General features: G+C 40.9%; 1 non-coding gene across 1 annotated transcript; it reads left to right on the top strand.

The window, feature by feature from the left end:
- The first annotated feature begins 6,117 nt into the window (after positions 1–6,117).
- LOC120252004 lies at positions 6,118–6,224 on the top strand. The gene has a single exon (XR_005533559.1). It is a non-coding gene; the product is annotated as a small nucleolar RNA R71 (small nucleolar RNA).
- The last annotated feature ends 9,614 nt before the right edge of the window (positions 6,225–15,838 follow it).

The following is a 15,838-nucleotide window of genomic DNA, read 5'->3' as shown; positions in this document are numbered from 1 at the left end:
TAAATAGGGCTGGAATCGGGATTCCACACACCCATGTGGATATTCCACACGCGCCTATGGGAATAATGCACAGGCGTGTTGAATTTACACACGCCCATGTGGCTTCTCTGTTTCACTGCTTCTTCGGCTGGCTATCAACAAAACCTGCTACAATCCCCAGCACAAAGTATTCCCGAGTCCATGCTTTCGTCGAGGTAATGTAAACGGTTGTGGATCGCTTTGCTTCTTCAACAATGGACAAGTTAGTAGGGATCTTATTCTATGTGCACAAATTGGAATACTTAAGTGTGACTGCCCTTGAGCCACTCCAAATAGTTGTGCTAACTGAAGTTCGAGGAGGTTGGCACACACTCTAGCATCTCGCATCCGACCTATGTCTTCGCATTTGAACCTTTGCAAGATCTCCTCCAATATTGGTCCATTACGATCCACAATGGCTTCTTTCCTTCCTAATCGTCCTTACAACTCAATCTGCATAAAAGAACATAGATACACACATATTAGTGCTAAAACCCTACAAAAGTAATGTAAATCATAAGGAAAGAACGCTACGCATTCTTATTGCACAAGCACTTATCAAAGTCCCCACACTTAAACTTTTGCTTGTCCTCAAGCAAAAATTAAAACATTGTATACATAGATGAAGGAAATATTGGAAGTGCTTGGCCTTAGGTTCACCAAAGCATGCAAAGAAAGCATTCTAATAGCAAGGGAAATTTCAACACTAAATACAAAAAATCAATGCTCTAGCTAAAAACTTGAATCAAAAAGGACAATAAAACCGAAATTGTGTAAGTGTGTGGACTCACTCAAGTTAACCCATGTATACTCCTCAAAGTTCTAGGTATAAGGGACTTATTTAACTACAAAAAGTACCAACAAATTCACAAAAGTAGTAGCTTCACGCATCTTCTAAGGTAGCCCTTTCCCAAGCGGCTTCTAAGGTGGCTTTCACACTTTCGAGTTGGTAGCTCTTTCTAACGGGGTGGATGCTTTCACACATCCCATGAGATAGCTCTTTCTCTCATTAGGGTATAACAAGTATCTGACTTATGAGAGTAGCTTCATACATCATGGGTGGTAGCTCTTTCCACCCAACAAGCATAACTAAACAATAAAATCATTTTGTTCCTTCTTTTTTTTCCTTTTTTTTTTGTTTTTTTACGAAGTACACAAGAAACAAACTAAAACTAGTCCCTTTATCCTTAAACTTGAGTTTCCAAAAGAGTTTAAAGAGTGAGTAGTGCAACAAGTATAAATCGGGCAAAATTCCTACAAATTCAAGCAAGAACTAGAGCATGAGAATATTCAATGTTAAAAATTCTCCTAAAATAAAGAATACCATTATTACAACTAAGATCATTGGCTATGTGAGCATATGTGTCAATCAAAAATTGTGTAAAAGATATGTGCACTAGGAACTCCCCCCACATTTAAGTTGTACATTGTCCTCAATGTATATATGCAAGCTCACTCAAAATATATATATTAATAAAGTGCAAATGAGGGAGAAGCAATTAAAACAATACTCCCTGACTCCTAGTGTTGCATTTGATGGAGCTAAATCCTTGGGAGTGATGTTCCAACGGGTTGTGAAGCTCGCACGGCCAAATACCGAAGCACATTGGCCGTGCCCATGATAAAGTCTCAATTTCCAAGATGACAAGACCATCTACAGGCATATACAAAGGGGTTCAGTAGAGCTCAATAAAAGAAAAATAACTCAAGTATATAAAAGATAGAGCAAGTAATACAACTCGAGACATAACAAAACTAAACTCAGAAGGGAAGTCCTTTATGAGGATAACATGTCCAAAATAAAAGTTCAAATAAAGAAGATGAATCAAGTGTCGGTGCTATGCTCTGACTCCTCTGCTGGTGGTGCTGCTACTGGTGAGGGAGCATGTGGTAGATCTGCTGGTGTTGGAGCAGGTGATGGTGGTGGTGGTGAAGGAGATGCTGGAGGAGCTGAGGGTGCCCTCGGCTGCAGGACGAATGATGAGGCGACGTCTCGCTATAAAATCTGCTGCAGTGTGTCGAAATGTGCCATGAGCTCTGTGTATTGAGTAACCTGCACAGCTCTGATCTCTGCAATCTCTGAGCGGACCTCGGCGATCTCTATCCGTACCAACCCCACGGCACTCTCGAGCCTCTCAAAGCGATCATGGGCTCGAGAAGGTGAAGACATATGTACGGTGGGTGCATCCTCTGCCACCGGAGGTACCTCAGTCTCCATCGGTGTTGGCTGAGGCTCAGGAGCAAGCTAAGATGCCTCGGCCTCATCACCTTCATCCTCAGCTGTCTCTGGAGCTGGTAGCACTAGTGCATAAACCCCTGTCCGAATCCTACGGATCATGCCCATCAACCTCATCGTCTCCATACTCAAAGGAGCAGGAGTACTCGTCCTCTCTAATCCGTAAATTGCATCCAAGAGACCCATGCCCATGACTAGCCTTGTAATGTAAGGGCCCGAGAAAATCACTCCCAATCTGGCGTAATGCCCCTGATGATGAATGTACTCAGCAAGGATGTGGCCCAGATGAATCGACCACGGCCATTCACCGACCTACTCATAATGGCGTGAAGATATCGGTATGCAGGTCAGGAAAGGCACGTGGCCTTGGACACTCCCGGCTCGTACTGACCCTGACCACACAGTACTCGGTAGGCTCTCTGAGGGGTCAAAACTCCAGGATAATCATTAGGTAACAGAGCATACTCCTCAGTGTCCGTGAATACCTCCTTGTATAAACTGAGCATGATCGAGAACTGAGTAACGCTCATAGTATGGTGGCGTCCGAGTGCTCTGAACTGTATAGTGTCCAAGCTGTCGAAGCTCTCATACGATCTATCAAACTCGAATAAAAACAACACCTCCAGTGTGAGCTCTCGAATAGCTGGCTCTCTAATTGTCAATAACTGAATGCATCCCCCTACTGAGACGAGGCCCTTGACCTCGTTAGCAAATGTATCCCCCTGCTGTAACTCACGGAGTATACTGACATCCAAAAACTGAGTCTGCCCGAACCGAAGCCTCGACAGACGCACAAAACGAGCCTGATGCTCGGGAGTAGAGAAACTCATACCCTCTGTATTGGAAGATGACTCATACGACCTCTTATCAACTTGCTTCTTAAATCGAGGAGCCATAATCTACAAAATTGGAAAGAAACCCATCAAACAAGTTGATTAAACAATGCTGCAGAAATCCACATGGTTATGTGCATCCACGGGGCGTGAAAACCGCACGGGCACGCCCTAAAAACCCGAAAATACACAGTGAAATTACTTCTAACCTCGTTCTAAACATCAATAATCCTCTTAAATGCAGAAACGAAGCATGTATGGCAAGATTCAACAAATTAAACATGAATTGATGAAGAAATAAAAAATGAGACTTTACCAATGAGTTGAGATGAGGAAATTAAGATTCGGCCGGAAAACCTCACAAAAATCCCACCAAATTGGCGCAATGAAGTTGTGAAAAGATATGAGAGTGTTATCAGACAAGTGGATGGTGTGTACAAGAAGAGAAACATATCTTCTTTAAAAAGAAGTCGCGCCCCTTGGCATTCTGTACATCCGCACGAGCGTGCGGAAATTACCCACGCTCGTGCGCCTTCACAGGGAAGAGCCACAGGGGCAGACGCACGACCCTGTGCTCTCTCGGGATAGCGCTCACTGACTCTGAAAATACTCGCACGGGCATGTGGAAATTTCCCACGCCCGTGCGCCCGACCCACAGGGGAAACCACATGCCCCTGTCCGTCTCTGTCCAACCAAGAGAAATCTTTAAGTGTTCCGCACGCCCGTGTAGAGCTTTCGCACGGCCGTGGACAATCACAGGCGCAACTCACAAGGGCATTCACATGCCCCTCTACGCTCTCGGGATGGAGAAGGGATCGTCTGCAGAATCCCGCCCGGGCGTGTGGAAAATACCCACGCCCGTGCATTGGTAACAAGGTTGCACACAGTGGCGTGTCCATGCACCTGTGTGCTCTCTGGAAAAATCGCCAGGTCTTTGCAAAACTACGCACGGCCGTACGATAATCGCAGGGTCACTCACAGGGGTGAGTCCATGCCCCTGTGCCTTCTCTGGATGAGCGCGCAATACAACCCCACGTGCGTGTGGAAATTCCACATGACCATGTGTTCTCTTTGGATATCCTGAAAAACTCTGCAAGCTCTGTAGAAATTTCCTGAACATGTTCATACATTCAAAGCCTGCCTATGCATGAAACTGAAAGTAGTGAAAAACAAAATAAATAAGCTCAAGCGACTAAATCTTCGCTATATCCTCATGAAAACGCAAAATGACATAGAAATCCACCAAAATTAACACAGCACAACCAGCTCAAAATGAGGACACCAACACTTGCCAAGTTATTCAAGCAAAACTAAACTATAACTAATCAAAACAGTAAAACCTTGGGTTGCCTCCCAAGAAATGCTTGTTTTACGTCACTAAGCATGACGTACCTCGTCTTACCTCATGGTTGTTCATAGATGAAAGTTGCCCTTTTACCAATGGCTTGAAAGCATGATGAGCAAAGTCTCTTGAGAGTAGAGGGTGAATTGTCAAGCTTGGGACCACCTAGCAATGGTTCATCTAACTTATTCATCTTGCGCACACCTCTAACAGTCCTGGAGTGTTTCCGGTGCCATCTCCTCACCCTCTTCATCTGCCAAAGCACATTCTTCAAGATCCCCGGGGTAGACGATACCTCTTCAGTCGAACCAAGCATCATTACTTCTTCAATCTCCTCTTCTTGGTCGAATAAAACTTCATACGGGTCTGGATTAAACATTTCCGTTCGATCCGCCAATTGCAACATCATCCAAGTATGCCGAGGCTCTTTCAAGCCTAGTTTCTAAAAGAAGGTGTACGACATGACATTGATACTTGCCCCTGAATCTGCCAATGCCATTTTTTCACCTAAATTGCCAATGTTGCACAGAATGATGAAGCTTCCCGGGTCTTTCTTCTTATTCGGCATGTTCTTTTGCAAGACCGCCAAGCAAGATACATCTAGAATCACAGAAGCATTCTCCTCTAACTTCCTCTTGTTGGTCAACAAATCTTTCAAGAACTTGGCATACTTAGGCATTTGAGACAATGCCTCAACAAAATGAATGTTGATATGGAGTTGTTTGAATAAACTCAGAAACTTCTTAAACTACTCATCCGCTTGGTCATTCTTCAACCTAGAGGGATAAGGAATTCTTGGCTTGAAAGGTGGAGGTGCCACCTCCTTTTCTTTGCTTGTTCCCTCTCCTACCTCTAAGACCTCGGGTGCATTTACATTGGGCTTCTCACTCGGAAGCTTACCTTCAACCTCATGACCACTTCTCAAAGTGATCGCCTTCACATGCTCTCAAGGTTTCGTCTGGATATTGCTTGGTAAGCTTCCTTGTTGTCTCTCCGCTAGAGATTTTGCAATTTGTCCCACTTGAATCTCAAGATTGTGCAAGAAAGCGGTGTGATTGTGAAGTATAGCCTCAACTGATTCAAACCTTGAATTTGAAGATTGCACAAATCTGGTTAAGGCTTTCTCTAAGTCGGTCATACGGGTCTCCAAGCCTGAAACTCGGTTCTTGATGTTTGGGGCTTATTATTGTTGGAAACCCGGTGGCCCCATAGCCTTCTGTTGACCTTGGTTGCTCCATGAAAAATTGGGATGATTCTTCCAACCTGAATTGTAGGTGTTGCAATATGGATTCCCTTGGTTCCTCATTGCATTACCTACAAAATCAACCTTCTCAACTGAAGATACATCACCAATGGAGATCGGGCAATCAGAGGAAGCATGCCCTCCACCACATCCGCTACAATTTGTCACGGCCGCCACTTTATTGAAAGTTAGAACATCTAACTTCTTACTTAATGATTCGACTTGAGCCACCAATGAATTTACTGCATCTATCTCATGGAGCCCAACCACCTTTTTTTTCTCTCTAACATTCCACTGCTAGCTATTTAAACCCATTTCTTCAATAAGTTGATGGGCCTCATCGGGGGTCTTGCTGCCTAAGGTACCTCCTGCTGCCGCATCCAAGAGTTGCCTTGTACTCGGATTTAAACCATTGTAAAAGGTTTGAACAATCATCCACTCCGGAAATCCATGTTGTGGGCACTTGCGCAGGAGCTCCTTTAACCTTTCCCATGTCTCAAATAGAGACTCCAATTCTGACTATACAAAGGATGAGATCTCATTCCTAAGCTTTGCAGATTTTCTGGGAGGAAAATAACGGGCAAGAAAAGCTTCTACCATCTCCTCCCATGTGGTGATCGAGGCTCTAGGTAATGAGTGTAGCCATTGGTTTACTCTCCCCCTAAGGGAAAATGGGAAGGCTCTCAACTTGATGGCATCATCCGTTACTCCGTTTATCTTGAGCATATCACACACCTCGACAAAGTTCTCTATATGACTGTTTGGATCCTCATCGACTAAACCATTGAACTGTGCGGATTGCTACAACATGCGAATAAATGCCGGCTTTAGCTCGAAGTTTTGAGCTGTAATCGGGGGACGCATAATGCTCGATTGTGTCCCCAACACTGAAAGTCTGGAATAATCAGAGAGTGTCCTCTGCTGCTCATTTTGTTCGGCCATATTATCTGACCCTTAAACTTCCAAATCAGCTAAATTAGACGGTTCTTCCACAGGTCCTTTCCCTTTTCTTCTAAGTGTTCTTTTAAGCTCGAGATCTCCTTCAATCAATATTGAGGGGTTCCCTCGGGTCATCAATTTGAAGCTGTACGAAGGAAAGAAAACAAATCAGAATGATGATACAAAAGAAGATGTGAAATAGATTGAATAGATGAATAGCTAAGAAAATAAAAGTGCAAAGTATCTCTAAACACCTACTCCCCGGCAATGGCGCGAAAAAGTTCACAGGTGCTCCGCAAGTGCACGGAGTTATCAAAGTAATAAATCACAGATGAGTGGGGTATCGTATCCACAAGGAGTAGGAAATAAAAATAATTATATTATCTCTTAGCTAAGTGAAATATGAAAGTGATTTGTGTATCAAGCAATGTGAAATAACAAAAGTAAAATCAACAAGAAAGAAAGCACGAATGAGGAGAAGGTAAGGCAATCGATAAAGATGGGGTACTCAGGTATTTATCTCCTTATTACAATAGTTTCAAGTGCAAGAACTATCTATTATGCTTCCTAACTAATGCAATGGTGAGTCGTGGACATCCTTAACTGCATGGCTCCAAATCTAAGATCAACCATGCCTAATTCTACACATGTCCCGGAGGAGAAATCAAACAATCTCAACATCTCATATTCGCATAGAATTACAATGAACTCTGGGGATTCCAAGGGATAAATCTCTTCCTAATTATAGACCTAACCCTTTGTCCAAAAGAGAGGTCCTTGGCCACAATTAAGCCCTACATGCTAAAATCACCTCAATGCTTCACTCCGTTGCATTTGCAACTAAGCCCCAGCGGAGGGTCATCCCTTAGCCCATTCATTCTATTATAGCCGCAAAGAACTGGACGAACAGAGGTAGAATCTATCACACTGGAGGGGAAAGGGGAAGCTCCTTTACCTCTGGACTCACCCTCTCAACCTTCTCCAATCAAGCTTCGTCTAACTCTCGTGGTGTGTCATTCACTCACAAGGGTAACCAGATGAACTCTCAACCCTAGTGTCACTCTAAGAAAGTATTCAAGTAACAAATATTCAAGATTAGAACTCACAAAAACATCAATTAATTGAAAGCATAAGAAAGGGATTCAAAGAAACTAATACATCTTAGGGTTCACAAACACCCAAATACCAACTAGAGGTTTAGTCTCCATGGAGTTCAATACAAACGATAATAAAATCCAATGCAAAGTAAACAATCCATAGGAAAACCCCCTCGATAGTCTTGATGATGGTCTTGTGGAGAGTCCTCTACTCGTTGCAACAATCTCCTCATCCGGTATAAGATACGCCTCACCGAATCACTCTGACGAAGGCTCCCTTACCAACCTTCTTCCTAATGAGATGACGATGTCGGAGCCGTAGAACCTCCTTCAATCCCTTACTAATACCTCTCAAAATCCTAGCCGCAGCACTCTCTCTAATTAGGGAAAAGACGGAGAAAAAGCCCTTGAAATCAGGGCTAAAATCGGCCTTAAATAGTGCTGGAATCTGGATTCCACATGCCCATGTGGATATTCCACACGGGCCTGTGGGAATAACGCACGGGAGTGTGGATTTTCCACATTCCCTTGTGGCTTCTCTGTTTCACTGCTTCATCGGCTGGCTGGCTTTCATCGAGGTAATGTAAACGGGCACACGTTCACGTCGTGGATCGCTTTGCTTCTTCAACAACGGACAAGTTGGTAAGGATCTTATTCTATGTGCACAAAATGGAACGCTAAAGTGTGACTGCCCTTGTGCCCCTCCAAATGGTTGTGCTAACTGAAGTACAAGGAGGTTGGCACACACTCTAGCATCTCTCATCCGACCTATGTCTTTGCGTTTGAACCTTAGCAAGATTTCCTCCAAATTTGGTGCATTACGATCCACAATAGCTTCTTTCCTTCCTAATCGTCCTTAGAACCCAATCTGCGTAAAAGAACATAGATACACACAAATTAGTGCTAAAACCCGACAAAAGTAATGCAAATAATAAGGAAAGAACGCTTCGCATTCTTATCACACAAGCACTTATCAACACGCCTGTGCGAATCTCTACAGAAGAGATCCTCTCTATCCTGGGAATACACACTGGCGTGCGAGTGCCCGTGTTAGCTGACCCTGTACATGTCAACACCCGTGGGGAATTTCCGTACGGGCGTGCAAAACACTTAGTATTTTTCTCGGGTTGGCAGAGAAGCCACAGGGGTATGTGGCTGCCCCTGTGGATCTAGCGCATGGGCATGGGTAATTTCCACATGCCCATGCCACTATCTATAGACGAGTCCTCTTTATCCCAAGAAGACACAAGGGCGTGTGTTCGTCTCTGTGAGTTGGGCCCGTGAGCATGCACGGCCGTGCGGGAATTTCGCATGGGCGTGCAAGACACTTAGTGATTCTTCTCGGTTGAACAGAGAGTACACAGGGGCTTGTTGTTGCCCTTGTGGGTCGGGCGCACAGGCGTGGGTAATTTCCGCACACCCGTGCATATGCGTTCAGAACATATGAGTGTTCTTCTCGAGGCGCACAAGGGCGTGCATCTCGCTCTGTGAAGTCTCTCCGTGGAGATCACAGGCGTGGGTAATTTAAACACGCCCGTGTGGATTTACAGAAACTCAATGGCTGCGGGTTTTCTTTATAATCTTTTTGGTTTTCTTTATCTTCACACTCCCACTCACTCAGAGAACACCCTTGCACTCTCCTGACCTCTCACCGTTATTTTAGAGGATTGTTACTTGAGTTTTCTGGCCGTTTTCTAGTCTTTCATTCTCATTTCGTCGGTAAACTCCTTTTTCTCTTTTCTTCGCCTAATCTTTGTTCATTTGGCAGCACCGACATCATCATCATTAGCAGCAATAGTGGAGCCCGAGCATGACATCGACCCTTGATGCGTCTTTACTTTTCTTTGTTCTTATTTTTTGTATTTTAGTTTGGGCTTATACTTCTCAGAAAGGATCTTCCTTCTGAGTTTATTTTTTATTTTCATTGTCTCGAGTTGTATTTCTTTGCTTTATCTTTGTATACTCGAGTTGTTTTTATTTTTGCTGAGCTCCACTAAACGCCTTTGTGTATGTGTACAGATGGTCTTATCAATATGGGAAATGAGAATTAGTTACGGACACGGCCAATGTGTGCGGTGTATGCTTCACTGCCCGTTGGAACTTTACTCCCAAGGATTTAGCTCCATCTAACACAACACTAGGAGTCAAGGGAGTATTGTTTCAATTGCCACTCCCACATATATACTTGATTGCTTTATTTTCTATTGTGCTTGCATGGTACATTGAGGACAATTTACATCTTAAGTATGGGGGGGAGTTCACGTTGCACATGTCTTTTACACAAGTTTTTATTGACATATATGCTCTCAAGGCCATTGGTTGTTCACCTTTGTTGCAATGCTTGTATTCTTGAGTTTAGGAGAATTTTTAACATTGAATGTTCTTATGCTCTTGTTTTACTTGAATTTCTAGGAATATTTGCCCGATTGACTCTCGTTGCACTACTCACTCATGAAACTATTTTGGAAACTCAAGTTTGTTAGTTAAGAGACTCCTTAGTTTTGTTTCTTATATTATTTTGCTAAAAAAAGGAAAAGAAAAAGAAAAAAAATGAAAAATGGAAAAGAAAAGAAAGAGAAATATAGTGTTTAGTTATGCATTTGGGGTGGAAAGAGCTACCACCTATGATGTATGAAGCTACTCTCGTAAGTCGGATACTAGTTATGCCCTAATGAGAGAAAGAGCTATCTCATTGGATGTGTGAAACTACCACCCCCGGTAGAAAGAGCTACCACCTCAAAAGTATGAAAGCCACCTTAGCGGCCGCTTCGGAAAGGGTTACCTTCGAGGATGTGTGAAGCTACTACCGCTTTTTATTTTCGTTATGCTTTGTAATTCAATAAGTACCTTACACTTAGAATTTTGAGGAGTATACCATGGGTTGAATTGTGTGAGTTTACACACACTTACACGATTTTGGTTTTGTTATCCTTTTTTATTCAAGTTTTTAGCTAGAGCATTAATTTTTTTGTATTTAATGTTAAAACTCCCCTTACATGTAGAATACCCTCCTTGCATACTTTGGTGAACCTAAGGCCGAGCACTTTCAATATTTCCTTCTTTTATGCTTCAATGTGTATTTCTTTGCTTGAGGATAAGCAAAAGCTTAAGTGTGGAGGAGTTTGATAAGTGCTCATGTGATAAGAATACGAAGTGTTCTTTCCTTATGATTTGCATTACTTTTATCAGATTTTAGTGCTAATGCATGTGTATTTGTGTTCTTTTGTGCATGTAGGGCTGTAAAGCAAAGTGTTGGGAATAGAAGACCAAAGTGGATCATTTACACATTATTTGGTGGAATCTTGGAAGGAACAAATGCGAGGACACAAGTGGGACTCCAAAATACATGAATGTGTGCAAACCTCCATGTATTCAAGTCACTACAATGAATTGGAGGGGCATATAGGAAGTCACATTTGCGTAACCCGACTTGTGAATTGATAACAAGATCTCCACCAATGAAGCTTTTAATTGAAGAAGACGTGCGATCTACGGCATAAAGCGTGCGCCCGCTTATGTTACCTCGATGAAAACCCGGATTCGAGAGTGTTTTTTTGGCGCCACTTGTAGCAAATTAATACTGACACTTTATCGTAGTTATTCGTTACTGTCACAATCTCTGAAAATCACAATGCCGGAGAATTTGTAATACCACGAACTCGTGGATAACTGTTAGAAAATATATTCGGGGTATTACTACGAGTTCTGATAAGGTTTTTCTCTGATTAATCTTGTTGAGAAACCCCAAGTGAAAAAGAATAAGGACTTAAATGTGAAAGTTTATAACAGATTTTTGGGTTAAAGAGTAATTAAAAAAAGGATTGATATAAAAATGTTTCTGAAAAACCAAGGACTGAAAAGGTAAGATGAAGGGATCTTTTTGAAATGTTGTTTTTATAATCCAGGGATCATTGAATAATTTGAAAGGACCTTTTTGAGAATACTATTTCATAATTCAGGGATCATTGGTGAGTTTTTTTCAGGGACTGTTTTTGTAAGAAATTATATTTTTGAGGGACTAAATGTGAATTTCGGCTGAAAACTTAAGTTGGAGAAAACTCTAGATTTTTGATGGTTCATCTTCTTCTCCCTTCATCCGCTACTGATGAAACCGATGAAGAAATGGGAAGAAATTGGAGGTTTTAAGGAGAGGGACTTGGAGATCGTCGGGAGGGAGCTACATGGGAGATATGGTTTTAATTGGTAAGAGCTTTTCTTGGTGTATTTTTGATGAATGAGTGTATGTATGCATGTATATATGTGTATTTGATGGATTTGATGAAAATAATTATGGATTTGAGTAGGAAAAAACATGTTTAATGATTATAGATGATTGTTGCTTCGATTTGTGTTGAAAAAAATCATTGTATTTATGATGAATCTAGCTTGAATGGAGGATGAGATTTTTCGGTTTTCTTGTAGCAATTCTTGTAGCACCGAGATTAGGGTTTGGTTTGATTAATTAAGTTGATGATGATGATGATTAAGGTGTTAATGATGATGGTTAGATTGAATTGGTTGGGTTTAACCAAATTGAAATGGGTTGAGTTGAATTGGTTTGGTTGAGTTGGGTTTGATCAAATCAAGTTGAGATGGTTTGGGTTTGGTTCAATTGATTTGGGTTAAGGATTTTTTGGACTGAACCAAGTTGGTTCAATAGATTTTTGAATAAGAATTGAGTTTGGTTCAGTGAATTTGAGTTTGGTTCGATGGAATTGAGGGTTGGTTCAGGTTGGTTCATAATGGTCTAGCCCAAATTGAGTTGAGCTTAATTGTAATTGGAGACCAATTTGGTTATCTGATGTCGGGGTTTGAACCGATTGGAGTGAGTGGGCCAATTAGAGAGTCAGTTATTGATTTCTTGTATTTTTCTATTGGGATAAATTATGTTTTTTTAGTTGTCGTATTTATTTATTTTTTTATTATGTTATCCTACTAGGTGTTGATTAGGCTTGGGAGGAGTTCAGGTCTAGCAAGGAACCCAAGGACACGGGTGAGTTGGTAGTGGCTATTATTTTTAAATAATTGATTAATTATTATTATTTTGAAATAATTGTTTAATGGCTAGTATTTTTGGAAATAAATGTTTAAGTATTTCATTTTATCATGTTTGATTCCATATATAGTTGAAATATCACGTATATTTGTTTGCCATTGATGTTCATGATAACCGTATTGATACATTCGTTTTTGTATAATTATACGTATTTGTGAATAGTAAAAAAATACATGTATATGTGATTTAATTATTCGGTTCATGTATTTATTTTTTTGATGGGTATATATGCTTTGATTTGGAGTGATTTGCGAAATCATGTGAGCATATTAAAGATGTTTTATCGGCATTGTTAGTAGAATTGGTTTTCATTCATGGTATAGGAATGGTATCGTGGATCTGGGCTTTACTGGCATTATGCATTGTTATACTTTTGGCATTGGCTTTGTGGAAAATAATGGTTATTTCCGTGATGTGAATACCTGTCTCGGAAAAAGGATCACGTGTTATGATTTATCTGAGATGGTATTATTGTTGTATTTACTTGATGGTTTTGATGGTGACGGGCTGAGGCCCGACTACTGCGATAGTGGGTCCCCACGGGCCGACCTTTAGAGGTGGCGTGGTGGACACAGGTGTTGATTACTACGAGGGGCCGGTTCGGTGGGAGCGTAGAGCCACGGCTCGGATATTCATCGGGTGGCCGGGGTCAGCGGCCGGTGAGCCAGATGGGTCAGCGATTAAGGGACATGAGTTCCTTGACGGCTCCCGAACCTAGCCGCGACGGCGAAGGTTTAGAGAGTTTTCTGAGACCATGTTATCTTTGGGTGAGTGTTGGGTATTCTTTGTATTTTTGAATTTGAGATTTATGTTATTTTTTTGAATTGTGATGAGGCGGTCTCTCACGAAATTTGTGTTTTTCGAGAAAATCAAATTGATGTTGATCTATGTTGAATTTATGTTTTCGAGAGTTCTTTAAAAAAATGTATTTTTGCTAGAATTACGGTATTTTTGGAAAAAAATTGGAAAAATTATTTGAGCGAGTTGGTATTTATATATTTTTATATATCTTGTATTTAAGTATTTAAAATTATTAAGCCACTACTGAGCCAATCGAATGTCTTTGTAGCTGCGGGGAGGCGGGACCCTTGATTGCACTGATTGAGTATAGCGCTAGTCAGGGTTGAGTCCAGGATTGCAGTGGGTCCCCCTTTCTTTCTTTATTGTTATTGGTGTTGTGATCTTGTAGCGGTTGTACCCGCAAATTTGAGTATTTGTATTTATTGTATTTCTGTATTTGAACCTGTACTTGGTGTGAAGTTGTAAATTGTGATTTGTAGGTCTGATTTTGTTTAAAGCAGGGTGTCAGTTTCCAGTTAAAAGGGAATTTTAACTGATGGGTGCCACATTTACCTCGGTAGAAGGGGTGGGTGTGACATCTTTTGGTATCAGAGCTGTAGGTTGAGATATCCCGGTTTGGTAGAGATCACGGGTTGTGATCTGAGCTTAAGTTTAGAAGCCATGTCTAGACTTGGAGAGTTAGTAGTGATTAGAAATAAAGTTAAGGGCCCAATAGAAGTATTTAGAGTCTCCAATCGGGTTAAAACCTAAGTTGCATATTGGGATTGAGTACTGATAGTTGATTTTGACATTTGAGACAAAGAGCTGAGTAGTGTACTGTGATCAGAATCATGGCTGAGATTTTATCGGAATTGATTTTATCCAAAATGAGTTAACTTAAAGATGCCAAAGAAAGGTGTTTGGATGCTCTTTATTGACTGATACATAGTGAATTGCAGTGTGATTATTTACTATTGAGCAGATTTGTAGCAAGAGAAACAGGGTCTTGGAACAAATAAGTGAAATTCAGTGATATCAGATGGATAAATGCTAAGAAATTTCGAGGACGAAATTTTTTTTAAGGGGGAAGGATTGTAATACCCTGAACCTGTGGATAACTGTTAGAAAATATATTCAGGGTATTACTACAGTTGCAGTAAGGTTTTTCATGATTAATCTTGTTGAGAAACCCCAAGTGAAAAAGAATAAGGACTTAAATGTGAAAGTTTATAACAGATTTTTGGGTTAAAGAGTAATTAAAAAGGATTGATATAAAATGTTTCTGAAAACCAAGGACTGAAAAGGTAAGATGAAGGGATCTTTTTGAAATGTTGTTTTTATAATCCAGGGATCATTGAATAATTTGAAAGGACCTTTTTGAGAATACTATTTCATAATTCAGGGATCATTGGTGAGTTTTTTTCAGGGACTGTTTTGTAAGAAATTATATTTTGAGGGACTAAATGTGAATTTCGGCTGAAAACTTAAGTTGGAGAAAACTCTAGATTTTGATGGTTCATCTTCTTCTCCTTCATCTCGCTACAGTAAACCGAAAAAGATGAAGAAATGGGAAGAAATTGGAGGTTTTAAGGAGAGGGACTTTGGAGATCGTCTGGAGGGAGCTCACGGAGATATGGTTTTAATTGGTAAGGGCTTTTCTTGGTGTATTTTTTTGATGAATGAGTGTATGTATGCATGTATATATGTGTATTTGATGGATTTGATGAAAAATAATTATGGATTTGAGTAGGGAAAAAAACATGTTTAATGATTATAGATGATTGTTGCTTCAATTTGTGTTGAAAAATCATCAGTATTTATGATGAATCTAGCTTGAATGGAGGATGAGATTTTTCGGTTTTCATCGTAGCAAATTCATCGTAGCACCGAGATTAGGGTTTGGTTTGATTAATTAAGTTGATGATGATGATGATTAAGGTGTTAATGATGATGGTTAGATTGAATTGGTTGGGTTTAACCAAATTGAAATGGGTTGAGTTGAATTGGTTTGGTTGAGTTGGGTTTGATCAAATCAAGTTGAGATGGTTTGGGTTTGGTTCAATTGATTTGGGTTAAGGATTTTGGACTGAACCAAGTTGGTTCAATAGATTTTGAATAAGAATTGAGTTTGGTTCAGTGAATTTGAGTTTGGTTCAATGGAATTGAGGTTGGTTCAGGTTGGTTCATAATGGTCTAGCCCAAATTGAGTTGGCTTAATTGTAATTGGAGACCAATTTGGTTATACAAGGTCAGGTTTGAACCGATTGGAGTGAGTGGGCCAATTAGAGAGTCGC

This window comes from Dioscorea cayenensis, chromosome 20 (assembly GCF_009730915.1).
Source record: "Dioscorea cayenensis subsp. rotundata cultivar TDr96_F1 chromosome 20, TDr96_F1_v2_PseudoChromosome.rev07_lg8_w22 25.fasta, whole genome shotgun sequence".
Lineage (NCBI taxonomy): Eukaryota > Viridiplantae > Streptophyta > Magnoliopsida > Dioscoreales > Dioscoreaceae > Dioscorea > Dioscorea cayenensis.
Note: the sequence above shows the minus strand (reverse complement) of the source record. Positions and strands in the feature narration are given on the sequence as shown.